Source organism: Siniperca chuatsi, linkage group LG9, assembly GCF_020085105.1.
Source record: "Siniperca chuatsi isolate FFG_IHB_CAS linkage group LG9, ASM2008510v1, whole genome shotgun sequence".
In the NCBI taxonomy this organism is placed as follows: domain Eukaryota; kingdom Metazoa; phylum Chordata; class Actinopteri; order Centrarchiformes; family Sinipercidae; genus Siniperca; species Siniperca chuatsi.
Window position 1 is genome coordinate 19758815 of NC_058050.1, and position 17473 is coordinate 19776287.

The 17473-nt window shown below is 38.5% G+C and overlaps 1 protein-coding gene across 1 annotated transcript in view; it reads left to right on the top strand.

The window, feature by feature from the left end:
* The first annotated feature begins 5800 nt into the window (after positions 1–5800).
* adcy2a (adenylate cyclase 2a) overlaps positions 5801–17473 on the top strand; it is an 86114-nt gene continuing 74441 nt past the window's right edge. Inside the window, exon 1 of the mRNA XM_044207872.1 lies at positions 5801–5861. The gene's annotated coding sequence lies outside the window, so the exon portion shown is untranslated. The remainder of the gene's footprint in view (positions 5862–17473) is intronic.

Consider the following 17473-nt stretch of genomic DNA (forward strand, 5'->3'; position numbering starts at 1 on the left):
TGCTGTGTCTTACAAACAATCATGTGATATGAAGACTGTATTCAAGAGTCAGTTTTACCACATTAGACTCAATATTAATTGAGCAGTAAATAGACCATGGTTGATTTTTCTGAAAGGCACTTCCAGTCCTCCTGACATCAGGTTTAATTTCCATGTTGTTTGCTGACAACCTGTAATATGTCTGTGTATGGAAAAGATATTAACCGTTACTTCTAAATCATAGTCGCATAGATGTTGCTAACTACAATTGGCTTGCACCAGATACTACATAATAACTCATAAAGCCCAAAACTCCAATTTTGAAGAAATTTTGTGTCTGAATGTATGATAACACATAATCCCCGTACCCTTTCCTGGAAATGTTAGAAATGTGCAACACAACATAGTACAGCTCATCTCTGACATTGTTTAATACAACAGTTGACCATGAAAAGCAAAGAAAAGCTCACAGCATGGCACTGGTTCATGTGTCTGAGCTTGGACTGGCAGAGTAATGATTTCTTTTGTTTAATAGTGCTTGTCTGAGCTGTGTCCTCCTACAGAAGGCTGATAAGAGTGAAGGCTGGCAGAAAGTGATGTGAGCCCTATGCAACTGAAGGGAGCTGAGCTTGCTCGCTAATTTATATCAATCAAGTTTATTCTCCATGCAGAGGACATCTGGACAATGAAGCTCAGAGGCTTAGCAAGATTACTGTACCAAGTGTTTGCATCTGCTTATTGTGCCATTTTGGAGGTCATTCACTCTATACTCTTCATCAATGTAGAAATGCCATGAAAGAGGTTTCATAAACATCCTTGTTCAATTGTGTTTTCTACTGACAGTTTATAACAAATAAAAAATGGTTTGCTGCTGAGACATTGGGTTACAACTGTCAAACTGACATTGGTTTTGAAAAACAATGATGTCAGAAAACTGTGTTCCAATAGTGCCGCACCATTCCTCAAAAATCTTTCATTATCTATTGTCTTTTCTCTTCATTATACAGAACAATACAGCAATGTTTTACTGTCACATTTCTGAGAAAATTAAATAAATCTTTGTGGCAGGAAATTTATTGCCATGTCTGTGAGACAGCAGGTGGTGTATAAATTGAAAAATATTTATTAAAATGTCATGCCTTTTAAAGCTGCTAGAATTAATTATCTTATAAGGTTTAGCGATCTAAAGGACCCAAAAGCAGGACACAGCGAGAGGGAGATCTGGATGCTAGCTCGGCTGGCAGCGGTGGAAGCAGGGGAGTGAGTCCAAGGTGGCAAACAATTCACAAGGGAGCAGGCAAAATACAAAACTCCAAGATCCAGCCAAGGTCCAAGGGAGAACAAAGAATCCAATACAAACTCACAGTAATAATGCTCGGGAACTGGGCACAGGAACCAGGTACAACAAAAGGAGCACCAAACGGCGACACTCACAAAGGTCCAGAACACTCACAAGACAGGTGAGTGTACTGTGAGGCTTGATTGGATGATGAACATCAGGGAAAACCAGAGCGCCACGCCCAGGCCAGTACACACACACACACACACACACACACACACACACACACACACACACACACACACACACACACACACACACACACACACACACACAGAGAGATGTGGCTAAACTATGACATAACAATGGATCAAATGACTACGTGTAATGTGAAAGAGGTAGTTCGTACATGAACATGAGTTGAACATACTGGAACATTTAGCAGCTAAAAAGCCAGATATTTTTCAGGAGTCGGTATAGACCAAAAACACCAAAAACCAAAAACTAAAAAGAGTGAATATTGGACTTTCATTTGTCAGGTGGCCAGAAACGGGATTCCATAAATAAATGCTAATGTTACTCCCTGCCGGCAGGATGTGTTGATGGGCAACTGTTTGGTGAACAAGTTCGCCATATCAAACTTCAAGATGATAAAATATCAATGTTGTGTTTACAACTTGTTGCACTTCCCCTGAGTGGCCAAGAAATCAATCAGTGCAGGTTTAAATATATTACAAATAAATGGTAGTAAGGATGCTGATTTTTTAAGAAGGGAGACATGAAGGATGTATTAATTAACAGGCAATTCATTTTGTGACTTTCAAACTAGGCCTACTAAATGACGCTGAAGGCATTATTACAGCTTTTACATTTTCTTCAACCTCCAGAGCTGATTTAATGTGGAAAATATTGCTAATGGAAGACTGTTTTGATTTACATTTTCCTATTATCCACTCTAATGGTTTTGAAGTTGAAACTGATTTACAATTCAAACGTGACTATAATGTAACTCAGTGAAGGAACACTGCATGGCTTCAGAATATTTTGTGGGGGACATGTAGTTCAGGTATACATTTAAAAAGACCTTTATTATTCCTGACTAAGTCTGCTATACAAAAGTTGAAAAAGCATACAATGTGTTGTGGCCTTAACTTGGATAAAAGTTTAATTTTAAGTTGAACTAGACCCCAAAAAGGTTCATACGTTTGACATGTTGGTAAATTCGCTATAGTCACAGAGTGTACATATAAAATGCCTCACATACTTAAGGTCTTTGATGGAAAACAGGCCCTTTGTGCCTTTTAACACAGTATATTGACCTAGGTCAGCATTTCTTTAGAATTTGTGATTTCTATGCTGATGGGATTATCATGATGTTTTGTCCCTGCCCCGAGTGTACCTCCGGTAGGACATTCAGTTGTATTCATTGACTTTGCTTGGATTCAAACAAGAACACCTGACATTTGATTTTCTTCACATGTTTGACACATGTGTTTCTTGACCTGCAAGATAGTCATGTAGCAAGAACATCAAATACTATAAATAAATGTTACCAAGGTACTTTGCATATCAGGGGTGAAAGGTATATGTGTGCATTGATAAGCATCTCATATACAATGCCTTTAGAGACAGGATCCAACCTTCTAACAACCATCAATGTCAGAGCAGAAAAGCAAGTGGTAGTATGATATTGAAATCACTCAGTGGAAAGGATATGTGTGCAGGTGAATAGATCTGCACATTACGACTACCTTTTAGAAGAAGGTTTCGACTTTGAGCATAGTTCCCATTTTCCGTTAGCTGGGAAATAATGTAAAGGGCAGCAGCTGATTGCCTCTCCCTTTGTGCAATGTAATGCAGTAAAAAGAAGATGGTTAGAGTGAAAGAGAATGATAAGTCCCTTGACCACACTCCAGCTGTGCTCATTCTGTCAAGGCACACATACACACAGTGGAGCAGGAGGTACTTCAGGCTGTCACATCATCCTCTTCCCATTTCAAAGCGTGACAAAGACAATGAAGCACATCCATTCCCTCACTCATTTCTTTTAAATTTCACACATTTACTCTTTATTTTTACCCATATTCATTAATAGTTCAATTTTGTGTTTTATGATTAATGTCTGTGCTATGGTTTAACTTGCCACAGGGTAGTGTAATCAAGTGATTAGCTGTAAATTAGAGAATAAAAGGTGGATCAAGGTTAAGTCAGAATGCGTCACACTTTCTGAACTGTGAATGAAGGCCTTTTTTCCCTCTGATGCCATGGAGAAGCTGTGAATAATTGAAGTCATTTTCAAAGAGAAACAGTGTGAAAATTATGGCAGCAGGAAAAAAATCTCCACTGCTAATGCTTTTTTGAAGGTTCTTTGATTCTTTCTTCCTCCTGCTCTGAATTTAAGTACTTGCACCTTGCATATCTTTACCATAGTAAACAAGATATAATTCAGATATTACATGCAAATTGGAGGTCTTCTTCTTCTCTCAGTCAGGGACCTTTCACTGATGAGACAAAACAAGAAACCTAATTGGTTTGATTCTATCTGGAAACCACCAGCTTGGTTGTCTGCGGTAAAACAAAAAGGTCAATGAGTCCCTTGTTAGGTTTATGGCTCCTGCTGCACAAATTCAGTGCTGTCACATTAAGGAAACCTGATGGGGGAAGAATAAATGCATTACACAGAAGAGGAACAGGAACTGTAAGTAAATAGAAAGACGTACAGTTTAACCTAGTCATAACAGAAGCCACCTTGCTAAAGTATAACAAATGGATAGTGAGAGAAAAGGGACCCAACTTACTAACTTTACTGGTTCTCTGTTTCTCTTCAGCTTTGTGTAAATTTAGGGCAGATAGGGCTGGTCAGATGTTGTTGCATGATGACATTTTGTGCTCTATTTGAATGAAAATTCCTTTAGACCCGCAGTGGGGACAGTGTTGGAAAGTAATGACATTTTATCAGGTCTTCACTTCTTCAAAGGGCTGTTTGAAGGTTAAGACTTAGTTTTAGGGTTGAGGTTAGGATTCGATTAAGGTTACGGTGAGGGTTGGGGTCAGGCATGTAGTTGTGATAATTAGGGTTTGGGGCTGGGGAAAGCATTACATAAATGAGAATTCTCACAAGTATAGAAGTACAAATATGTGTACGTACAGAGCAACATAGGCAGAGTTGGTTCTTTCCCAGAGCAAAACCTCTCTGGTTTTGGCCTTGTCTTTGAAGGAAGGATGCTGAATTAAAAAGGGCAGAGGCTGCCCTATGCATGTGGGTATGTGTGTGTAGAATGCATGCATTACTGTTTGTGCATGTGCTAATGCATGTGTAAATACACCTTGGGCTAGTTGCAGAGTCTCCAGTCTACCTGAATCCAAAGGACCGGTAATAAAATGGACTGGTAAATGGCTACATTTATATAACGCTTTACAAGGTTTTTGCCCCTCAATCACCCATTCACATACCAATAGGATTCAGTGGACACATTGAAATGTGGACAAGAGAAGGTGGGGAAAGAACCGCCAACCCTCTAATCAGTGGACAACCCACTTTACTTCCTGAGCCACAGTCACCCCCAATTAAACAAAACCTTTTTGATTAAAGATAGAACATTTTAATCATTGTAATATCCATTTTATCCCTTCACCCATTTCATCCTCGCAGATATTTGCAATTTCTTCACCGGTAATTATGTTTTTAAAGAATTAATTATGCATCAAAACTAATAGGTTAAAATACAGTAATCAATTAAATTTCTACCCAGAGACAGTGAAGGTTAAAAAAACTGTGCAGTTAGTTTTCAGTTAGACACACAGACAGGTTTAAAAAACAGTACACTTCTATGCACAGATAATGAAGGGTTAATTATACTGTAGTGACTGAAAATATCCAAGTCTATCTTAAAATCTAGGTTATGCCAGAAGAGAATTGGAGACAGTTAGAAAGGAAATGAAATAAGGTGTAGACCATAGTATGTTGTGGGATACAAATGAGATACATCAAATTGATTCAATTAAATTAAAGTGAAACAGGTGAAAGTAATTCACAATCTTTTTTCTTTTCAAAGTACTATTTTATGGAATTTCTGCTTGTGCTGTATAAATTGTGGAAATGTGCAGGATACAGAGAAAAGGATAGCAACATTTGCTTAATTAATAGAAATGTGCTGCATATGAACCAACAGTATCACATGTCTAAATGCTTGCTTAGAACAACACAAAAAAGTTGGTAAGTCCCCCTTTTAAAAGGTGGGGTGATTCTAATCCAATATACGTCTTTTAAACATAACTTGTTAACTTATTGTATTTTTTCCCCTTTATTGAACAATATGAACATATACAGACATTCAGCTGAAAATGTAAATAAACTTTGTATAGTCAAGATTACAATGTGTGTAAAAAGTAAATAAATAAATAAACACAATAAAATATAGGGAATAAAATATCTGTGTGCGTTCCCTTTTTTTGTTTGTCATAATTCTTTTATCAAAACTTACATGTACTTGCAAGTAGCCCTATCGCAAGCTTAGGTCAGCCAATCACTGCCTTTTGTTTGGGGCACGTTGGACAGTTCTGGAAGAACATATGGCGACCAGAAGAGAGAAGTAAGATACCGGTGAGTTGTATGTCCGGTTTTACACCTCCTAATGTGCATTCACTGGTCTCAAGAAAAGAAAGCTCAATACAGCGGTTTCGGTGTATCATATCCAAAAGTATTCCCCGGAACAACGCGACTTTTTCTTAGAGGTTTGTGACGCTCATTGTTGTGGAGTTAGCACAGTGGGAAGGTAATTAACCTAGCCAGCTGTTCGGCGCCAGTTAGCTTGTGTTGCAATGTGACTTTAGAGAGAGGGGCCAAGCGGTATGGATGATGACGGGAAAAGCCACACATGGTTTACAGTTTAAATGAAATAAGATACTGTTCTTAACTGGGATTTTGTTTTGATCTAAAGGAAATATGTTTAACACTGCCAAGACTAAACGCCTACAAATATTGTATTTGTTTATTTGTGTGGACCGTGAAGGGACAGCATACTAAATGTTGTACTGTGGGAATATGCTGAATGGTTGTTTACATGCTTTAGTAGTGAAAATTGATTTAACGTTAGAGATTGAGGTTTGTGAACATACGAAGTTTTAATATTGAGGGAAGTTTGAGAAAAGGAGAAATAGGTGAGTCATGGGGTTCTGTTACTGTTTTTGAGAGTTGGTTATTTGAATGCTACAATAAATGTAATATTCTTATAAATTTGGGCCCTCAAAAGCCTCACAGCCGCCAAATGATATCTAGCTAGAAAGTTTTGACAGAAATTGCGCAATTTAATACTTTTAAAATGTAGCTGTTAGTTTGCTTTTTACTTTAAACACTTCTATCAGTCTATCAGTATAACAGGCTAAATTTTAAGTGCTGAAGCTGTCTATTCATCACTTTGAAAACTCAGTTGCAGGGGAAATGTTGGCCAGAAATACAAACAGCATTATTGCTTTATCTGTACACTCCTTCATGAGCATTAAAAAACAAATTTAAGACCTTACAATTAGTCTTTGTAGATTTCTTATAATATACCTCAAAATGTTCATTTATTTTCATTAATTGAATTTTTTAATTTGTGTATTTAACTGTAGACCGCAACATGGAAAATACTGTGTGAATGAGATGTACTGTAAATCTCTAGTGTAAGGCTGGAAGGCACTATGGCTGAACTTGTGAGCTGGCACTGTAAACTTGAATGCAGTTTGAGCCTCAATGCTGTTGCAGAATATTGGCATCAGTTAAAATCTTAAAATTGAATCAAGCAACTGGATCTTAAAATTTTTGGAAACCTGTCCTGCTCCCAGACTGCAATGGCATCAAAGAAATTTACTGATAAATAACAAAGACAGAGAAAAAACAACTGATGTATTTGGTCCTTGAATGATTACAGTTCCTAAAGCACAGAGTAAAGCAGCTAGAAAACATGCTCAGCTGGCATGCACAGAAAACACCAGGCTAAATGCCATAGCTTCAGGTGGTCTGTCTCCTTTCATGGCAGAAGCAGATCCTCAGTAATTTGGTGACAGACTTTGTTGGTGAAGTACCTTTTTGTTTTTAAGCAAAGGCTCCCCGAGGCACAAACATTACTTTAAACGGCGGGTGTTTTTGACATCAGATAGCACAGCACTAGATTGATTGATTTTCTTCCCCCTGTAAACGTCTCCTTACGTACTGAAGTTCAACAGATATTTGTTCCATACTGGAGGAGAAACTAATTGTTGCAGTCGCCGGTTTCCCGGAGTTGTATGACCCATCCTTGTTTGTCTATCGTGACATAAACAAGAAACATGATGCATGGAAGAAGGTGTCAGAGATAGTAGGGCTTTCTGGTAAGCATGATTAGGCCTACTGTACAGTGTAGAAGGAGTAAAATTAAATTGACTGGGCTACTAGCTTAAATACAAATGCCAGAAATGTGGTAGCATTATTTTATACAGGGGAGTCAAAGAGGGTACACATTTAGTTTGTCTATTTGATCATGCTTGTCACGGTACATGGCAGGCTTGTCAAATAGCTGTACTACAAACTTGATATATTGGTCACAACCGAACTTGACGTCTGCAGCGCTGCTTTAAATACTAGTCATAGTGATAAACTACTCTTATTAGCTTTTTACTCACGAAGCTTTCATTGCATTTTCAGTAACGAGATTTTACTCGCCGGGGGGGCTTTTAAATCACGATGTTACGATGGTAGAGGGCTCGGTGGTCGATGACATCGTTCATCGGCCCAACCCTAATTAGCGTAACACATCACTACTAACATTCTCAGCTGACATGAATGCTCCACAATGGGACCATGGAAATATAAGCCTTAAAGCCTTAAACAACAGTAACATGCAAACATAAAACTAGTACAAGGACTGAAGAACCACCTCTACCAGCTATTATCGTGGCCAGCACTTACATCTGGGGCAATTAATCAAGGTAGGACACTCCCCAATCATCTTGACTGTATCCCTTGCATAAACAACTGCTTACTTGGGCTGTTTTTCTCAGTAGGGGAAGTTTCCCCCTTACGTGCTTGGGAATGAGGGAACCATTAGGACTGTATCACATGATGTTGCTGAAGGGGTTCCTTGAAGTAGAGAATCCCCTGTAGATAATGCAGACAAATTGCCCTGACAACAAGGAAAACTGCTAAAGAGAGAAATACAGCGACCATGTCCATTATCCTGCCTCTCCTGAATTTGTCTGCATTGACAAGCTGTTTGGCAATAAATCAGGAACAATCACTGCAAGCGCTACTGGAATACGTGTGTATGTTAATGGCGCCTATGTGCATGCATATATATATATATATATATATATATATATATATAATATGTGTGTCGGAGGTGTAGATAAATACACACAGACTGTCTGTTTTTTCTTGACCTCCACTTAACCCAGAATATGTCAATATACCAGCTGCTTCACTACCTCTTGTGTGTGTGGATGTGTTTGCATTCATCTCACCGCCTTCTGCTTCCCTTGCAATCTATTTTGGACACGGCTCTTTAGGGCTGGTTTTAAAAAATCGATATTCCGATTCAAATCGATCTTTATTTGAATATCCAATATCGATTCATAAAATCCGAGATCACTCTTTTAATATATGCCTTTTCGAGTGGATGTGTGAAGCTTTAATCCCGTTAGGGCTTGTGTCCAAATAGCCTAGCGTTTTTTTTCTGGCAGAGAAGCGCTGGAGTGAAGCAGTGAGAGAGAAAAACGCTGTGTGTGGGTTTTGTTTTTTATGACAAGCAGCTTCGCATTAGCTAGGTAGCTAAAAAGAGAAAATAAAACACCCAATGTTTACCCGTATTTTTTCGATGTATGAGGCTGGGATGTAGCTGGTTTCCCCTGAGCTGCAGCCGGACCCCAGCCACGTTAGTTGCTCCTCACCAGGAGAAGCTTTCTCCGGTATATTTTTATTGGACTTTATTATTTGTAACCCACAGAAGACAATCCACAAATGTGTACCATGATATAAATACAAATATCTCACTATCCACAAATATGTATTTTTTTTATTTGTGATGTGTAAAGTCATATCCACAAAAAATATAGAGTGATTTGCAAATATGCACAACATACTCTTTAAATATGTAATTTCACATAAAAATGATAGAGGTTTTACAAATGTGAATAGTTTCACCACAACAGATACATGTAAAGATGATATTTACGCATTTGTGGATCCATTTTTACATGTGAAGCAGGTTTTGCACATTTGTAGATTGCTTCCTGTCAGTTTGTGGGCCACATGACATTTGTGACTTCCTTGCTATATATTTGTGGAATTTTGTCCAATTTGTACCACAGCAGAGCTGTGAAAAGGAATCTGTAAATTGATGTGCAGTTACTAGCTACACCAGCAGGTGGCGAGATTCCCTCACACTGACGGAACTACAGTCTGTAAGCTACTGGAAGAACGCTGATCAAGAGTCATCGTACAACAGGAGAAAACTAGCTAGCTTCTACCAGGAGGTGAAAGATAAGGTGGAACATCTTTATTTAACCCAACGGTCGTGATTCAGCTTCGAGTTCATCACTGTCATCTCCAGGTGAGTGTGCTGTGCTTGCTTATTTACTGGTGTTACCTACAGTTTGCTAACGATTGTGTTAGCTAGCTGTGGCAGTGGTGTACAAGCTAGCTCATGTTAGATCATTTAAGTTCGGAGCCCTGTTTCATAAAGTGGGTTTAGTGAAAACTCTGAGGGAAACTCTGGGTTTTCAGTTCCAAAAAGAGACTCTGGATCAGTTACCATGGTAACTGACTGTGTGAACCTAGCCTGCTCACTGGCAGGTTTTCCTCAACAACCCCTCAGTTTCTCTGTGTCTCCTCCGTCTTACAGAACCAGACACGCTGTTTCATTTCCTCATTCATTCCGTCTGTATCGAAGCGCATTAGTTAGTGGAGGTTTACTGTCAGAATCTAAATCCTGGTTGGATATTAGTTTGTTACTCAGGACTATCTGTAGTTACCACTTTTATGCGCTGTCAGTCATTTCTTTGAACAGCGGTTTTTACCCTCACATTCAAACACAGCATCAAGTCAGCTCAGAATAAAACCTCTGCATGTCCTTCTGTTTTATAACACTGTGCACACAGGGCAGCTGTCAGTTTGTTAGAGCAGCTCCACTAAAATGTTTATTGTACATAATGTGTAATCTCCGTTTAAATGGTGAAAAAAAGTGACAGTAATTTAAAAGTGAAATGCTTTGTAAACCATGATGTCTCTGGTGTGTTTCTACTACATGATTATTAGAATGATGTGACTTGTGGAGATATCGTTGACCCTTTCATTCCTTTCTTTCTGTCTGTCTTCTCAGCAGCACCTTGGCCTCATCTCTCCTGTCCTGTTACCATCACTGGACTCCAAGCCACCATCAACACTGCATTCTATGTGTATAGTTTACTTTTGAATAGTTTATCACAATGTACTTGTTTTACATTTATATTTAAATAAATACAAGCTTATTTTTGAGAATTGTGTCTTGTATGAACAAAATATAATCACAATTATGCCATGTTGTCTTTTACTTTACGTCTCCTGATTTTAAAGGCTGCACTAACCCTACTAATTTATTAGACTGTTGTAGCTGTTCTTTTATTTGCCTCATGCCACTACCATATCTGCATTAATAGTAGTGGCCAGCTCTGTTGACGGTCCCTATTGTATTAACTGGTCCTATTATTTTTGTATTTCTTAATAAAACTGCCTTCCCATGCATTAAAATGCACACATTTGGCACATAGCTTTATTACCATGCCAAAAGACGTCTGCTATAGTAGGCAAATTGTATCGATGATGGCACTACAGCACTAGTCTGAAGTTTAAAAATGATTTAATGAGGCTGTTTCTGAATTGTTATTTTCTTAGCTCGCTCAGAATTGGAAGGTAGTTTTATCAAACTGTGTCCAGTGATTTTTATGTTTGAGCTGATTTAACGTTGGCTTGGCCGTCATCGGGTAACACTATCTCTGGATGGTGGCGTGTGAGGTGAGCCCTCATGTTTATAGTATTCCCGGAGTGTTTTATCTTCATACAACATTCCTTGCAAACCGAATGTATTATAACCATGCAATGTAATAGATCGATACATGCCGTACGTGTTTCGATAAAATATTGCCACGCAAAATATTGCGATACTATGCTGTATAGATTTTTCCCCCACCCCTAATGCTAATGGATTTTGTCTATCCAATGTGATAAATCACTCATAATTGAAGAGACCCTAACCCTGTTAGGTTGTGTACTTTTCTAAACAAATTAAGAAAAGTGCTGGATTTGACAATAAGAGCTGGTGGGATGGTTTACTAGTGATATACCTACACATTACAAAATAAACAAATAAGGTTTGGGTGCATATCTTCGAGATTTGCCCTCGGATTGCTAGTGCTGATATAGTAGGCTAACTGTAGCTTACATAGATTGCATACTACTTTATCTCGAGGTTCCACAATTTTGCTGTCTACTGACCAAAATCTGGACCTCAATCAGACGCAGAGTCTGGTTTTTCTAGAAGTTCTTTGGATGTATAAAACCTCTTAAAGCCACTGCGTCGCCCGCTTGAGTGAGTTCTAAGCTGCTTAGATTGTTTATACAAATATACATGTCTAAACTTTAATTAATATGGACATGCTACACATCGTTAGATCAATTCGATTCTCCACAATTCAATCGTTCAGTTTAGTTTATGGAAAACATGAGCACCAAACTATAATTCATTCAGATTTACCGGCATGGTAAACAAGAGAGACGTTTGACCTTTGAAGCGGTCATAAAGTCAGAATAGTGGACGTGTCCATTCCTCGATTATTTATTTTCCTTTAGTCCGTAAGGGTCCAACTATCAAAATAATCAAAACGGGTTTTCATACAAATTAATCCAAGTTGAAATAACTACGGTAACCTTCGGCTTTCATCCTTTCTAAGGTGGGCTACTGGTGAAGTTAAACGGTATTTCCAAACACGGCTTTTTAGATTGCTCGGAGTGCAAATGACTCTCTCTGCGGCCGAGTTGGGTTGTGAACTCTCTGCCATCATTACCACACGGTTGTTGAATTATTCGCTTGTTTTAGCTTGACCTACATTTCATTATTAATCCATGAAAGTGATGTTGTGACTCCTGTCCTTCATGCAGTGCATTCAGTGCAACGCAAGAACCCGCAAGGTAGACAGCTGCAATAGTGCTGCTTTTTTTCCACAATCGAATATTAATTTTCACAATCAAATTTCTGATTTTTTTTTTTTTTTTTTTTACAATTCAGTTATATAATCGAATTAAGAGTATTCGTTGACAGCCCTAATGTACTGTCAGTTGTATGTACCACTTATTTGCAAAGAGAAAAGCCTGACTGAGGAAACACCGACCAAAATGTTGGTATTTATAAAACTTATTACAAAAATGGCAGTTCCCAGTTAATTATTGGCTAAGACATTGAGTCATTCTCCCAAATAGGGAGTCAAACCAGCCTGAATTACGTCAGACAAGAAATCAGATTATGTTGGCAATAGTGAAAGTGGAGATAAGACTGATTTGAGTCTGTGTAATGAAACAATTACATTCCATTCAAGAGTCACACAATCAGAATCAGTTCCACTTTAATCGTACCTTATTTGTTACCATTAAATAATTACAGGAAAAATTTTGAAAATTGGAAGAAAGAAGAGAAAGGGTGTAAGATAAATAGAATAGAATAAAGGTAGAAGGTAGGTATGTAGAGTAAAGGAGTAGGTCGAGATGGAATGAGCTTGCCAATACAGAGAATGAGAAGAGGGTGAAGGAAGGGAAAATGAAAGGCATGTGAAAAAGTAACCTGAGGGCCTGAGGTGGAAAATAGTGTAAGAGGAAAATATTGGATGAGTTAAGGGATACAGTAGTTGAGGTTCAGGAAGTGGAGGCAGACATTGAAGGCCTGAGTGTAGGAGAAGGAAGAGGATTTTGAAGGAGAGAAAGTGCAAGGTTGGATTTTAGACAGGATGAGGACAGAGTGAAGGGTGTAAAGCTGCCTTCAGATGATAAGAAATTTGCTCTTCGCTCACCGCGAGGTAGGGCACAGAAGTGCAGACACTTGCAGAGGCAAAGCGCAGCGCAAGTATACATAATCAAAAAGTGCGCTAACCTAACTTTTTAGCATTGGATTTAGCTAAGTTCATAAACGATATGCCCATTCACAAATGTAGTAGCCCCCATCTGCTGACATTTCCCCACGCATTACTTTTCCTGGCGAGATCGTGATATGTTTACAAATGTGTTATAGAGTTCAGGGAACTGTCAAACACAGATTATGAGTTTTTCTTTCATCAGTCTCTACCTCCCCCTTGCATGTGTCGCTTCAGGTTCATAGAGCTGTTGATTGCGCTTTGAAAAGTCAGCGGCAACCAAGGTCAAAGTTGAAATAATTTGAACTTTGAGCGGAGCGCTCTGTGGCAATTTTAAGTGGTGCACCACACCAAGGGTAGTGCTTCCACCACTCTCTCCATAGGAAAACAATGGCTCAGCCAGCGCTGAGCGGTTTTACTGCTGATCATGTGTAGACACCTTATAAGGATCAGAGGAGGAAGATGAGGATTGTAATGCAAGAGCAGACTGGTGGAAAATCACAGGGAAATAAGGGGGGAAAATGTGTGAAGATGAAATAAGAGGTGAAGGTGGAGGAGAAAGATAAGAGAGAAGAGGTGAAAGAAAGGGTACTATGACGTGCAGGGAGTGATGAAGATGAGGAAAGGGAGAAAACAGCATGGTGTAGGAAAGGGTAGGTACATTATTAAACCATCACTATCACTCCCATTATGTCCAACATCAACTGCACTTGGAAGGAATCAAAATAATGTTTTCAAAGCTATTCACTGTGTCATGCTTTGACATTTGCCTTCAGTTCAAAATTTGTAATAAAATCTACAAAATAGATGCCCATACTAATTAAATCAGATTAGATGAAGCTGTAATCATCCCTGTGGGGAAATTGGGTCTTTGTAGGAGCAGAGAAAAGGATATAGATAAGACCAGAGCTAATGCAGAGTATGGAAGATAACAAAATTATTACAGCAGAAGGCGTTGAGGTAATTAATTGATTGATTGTTTTTTTACAGATCTGCCGTGAATAGAAGATGTTTCACCATTTGTACAAAAGCTTTTATTAGTCCAACTGACTGGTGGGGATACCAGTTACATGTTTCTCACTTTATGTGTTGATGGACACAAGGTTAATCCTTTTTTCAGCTTTATTTGCAGAGGTTTTCAGCTCTCTGTCTGGTGGACTTTAGACATTTTGATATTCTATTAATTTCTCACAACCTTGGGAAATAATTCAGAAATGAGATATCACTAGGGGTAAGTGGGTCATAAATCTACTTCCCCAAAGTAATTTTTTATACAAATTGTTTTATTAGTGGTTCAAATAACAAAAACTAAAGTTAATTGTCATGTTTAATCTTTATAAATAAAGTAAATGAATCAGAACACAGTGTGCCATAGATGCAAAGCAACAAACATTCTTGCATATTGAAAATGGTATGACAACCCCACCTCCTTCTCCCCAGAGATGGACTCCTTAACTGTGAGTGTGATAAATTATCTAAATAAACTTTGTCTTCACCCACCGCCATTTTCTCATGAGTAGGAATGGGTAATGTTACACACAACGACACATCTCTCTTGCTCGCTCTCTTAGGTCCAAGCTAGGTTAGCTTAGCTCTTATCCCGCTCTCTTCCACCTCTTCCTGGGGTGATCGGACCGCTTGCGGTGGCGTTTGGTCTGGCTGGGTGGTCGGAAGATGCCGTGGGCAGTGATCTTCTCAAGGTCTGCTACACTTAATCCACTCCCTGCGCTTCCTTTTCTGATGTTATTGAGTGTATTTCTGTCGTAGACCTATGTGCCGGCAAGCCCCGGCCCAATTTAACCCACCTTATTCCGCATATCCTCAAATCATTTACTCGTTTGTGAAGTCGAGGTTTTCAATGTAGTGAAAGGTGGTCATTTGAGTGGGTCCAAGGGAAATTGAGTGGGTCCCTGATAAAATGTGTGTGTTTTGACAAATTGTAGTGTTAAACTTGGGTTTATTGTTATATGGTTATTCGTGTATACTGAAAATGTATCTTAAAATGAAACAAATAAATTTCCAAATCTGTAAATACTCTGCAGACACACAGCAGCTCACAGAAAGAGGAGGTCATATTAGACAGAGACATAATTGTCTTTTCTGGGTGAATAAATGTTAAAAGGGGAAGCTAAAGGGCAACAAAAATGCTGAGCTTTGAAGTTTAATCAGTAGTCATAACACTATCAGGCACAACATGTTTAATTAGGAAAGTAGTTTAAAAACACGCACACAAAGGGCAACTATTTACTGCATACTCCCGTTAGAAACTGCGTTCAATTAGCTGATAATTAGCCTGATCAACCACTGTCAGTAATCAATACAAACACACATTATTAGACTGTAAATCATTAATCAAACCAATAACTAATCGCAGTCAATGTCAGACAACCATATCATACATGAGCAGTAACCTACTGTTTCTGTAATGGTGGCAAAACATTAAAAAATATTGGCTTCATACAATATTAGCAGATTAAATTAAACAGTGAGTTTACTGCGTTCTTTTGGATTTTAACACGTCAGAGACGCAGGACGCGTACCTAGCAACATCACTACTATTTGAAAATACGAATAATGAAGTGTAGCCCAAATCTAACCCCTGTATTGCTTGTCCAAGTAAGTTTTTCTGTAGTAAGCATCCAAACAATTCAAGGGTTATGTTAGAACGAATAACATTTTGAACTAGCTTTACACTGAAATACACAGACAATGCTGTTCCCTTGTAACGTTATACAAGTCCTTTACATGGATCAACAACTGGTGAGGATGCTGATGTTATGCCTGGGACATGTAGCTTTAGCCTTAGTCTTTTAACATTATATTATGTACGCAGCCATTTACATGGTTCTCGTTTAAAAATGTGTCGTATGGAAACATTGAAGTCAGAGACGGACTTCTCAGCTGACTCAAGGAGTTTAGCATTAGCTTATGTTAGCTAAGTTACACTTATAAAATCTGCTAGCGAGAGTAATCATTTTAGCTGACAAAATCCACGGTTGTCAGCTAGAAATGAGAAGCCTGCTTTTGTTTAGTTCTCTGTGGAATCGAAGACCTAGTGTTTCAAAAATTACTGCTAATTTATATGTTATATCTGCCAGCGTTATCACTGTAAACTAGTGCGTGAATGGAAAGCAGGCTAAACAACATTAACTAAAGAGGACGGGGCTTAGCGAAGGGTCAATTGTTTACTTTGACAAGTAGTTTACATGGATTTTGATAGTGACATACAGTAATTTTAGGACTGTAGAACATCAATGGCAAGTCAAACTAATTTTAAAACACGTCACACAACTCTTCTCAAGTATCAAATGTTTTCAGCTATTTTGCCTTCATTAGGAACCTCACAAAGTTTTGTGCTTTTGTCCCAAACTAATTTAAAGACAGTGCCCAAATTTTCTTCCATACTCAAATTACAGATCACTGTGTGTGACGTGCATCTTTGAGTGTGTGCATACAGTATTTGAGCAAATGGCATATGTGCTTTTCTTTGTCCACTTTTTTATTTTTTGCTCTCTGAGCTGCTTATTGGCACAGAACTGAAGAGTCATCATTTAGAAACTGCTCAGTTGTAGCGTGAATCAACATGGATGCTGATAAACATTTTGTATCTTTTATTGATAAAAGAATTAACCTTTCCTGAAATTTTTGTTGACTCAAAGATGAACTTTCCCCAAACATCCTGTCTTCACATGACCTCTGAGTCTCAAATTAGGCCCTGCTAGGACTCAAAGATGGCACTAATGGAAAGTTAAGTGACAAGTGGCCAATTTATAAAGGACAAGCCTCAAACTGACCTAATAGAGACAGAGCGCAACATAACTCATAACTTTGAAAACCACGGCCATCGGAGGGGAACAATCGGTGCCACAATATGCAACCAAGGGCTGAAACACTAACAAAATGCCTGTAGCCAGCTAAAAACATTAGATTTCAGCATGTCAAAGGATTATTTTAGCACACTATGTCTACCAGAGAGGAAAAGGTATATTGACAAATTCAATACTGTCTCTCAGTGTCCCTTCTCCTTACCTTGCTTTTCTTGTGGAAATGCTACTGCAGTTTAGGCACTTGCAAACATAATACTGCATAGCTTTCTGATTTAAA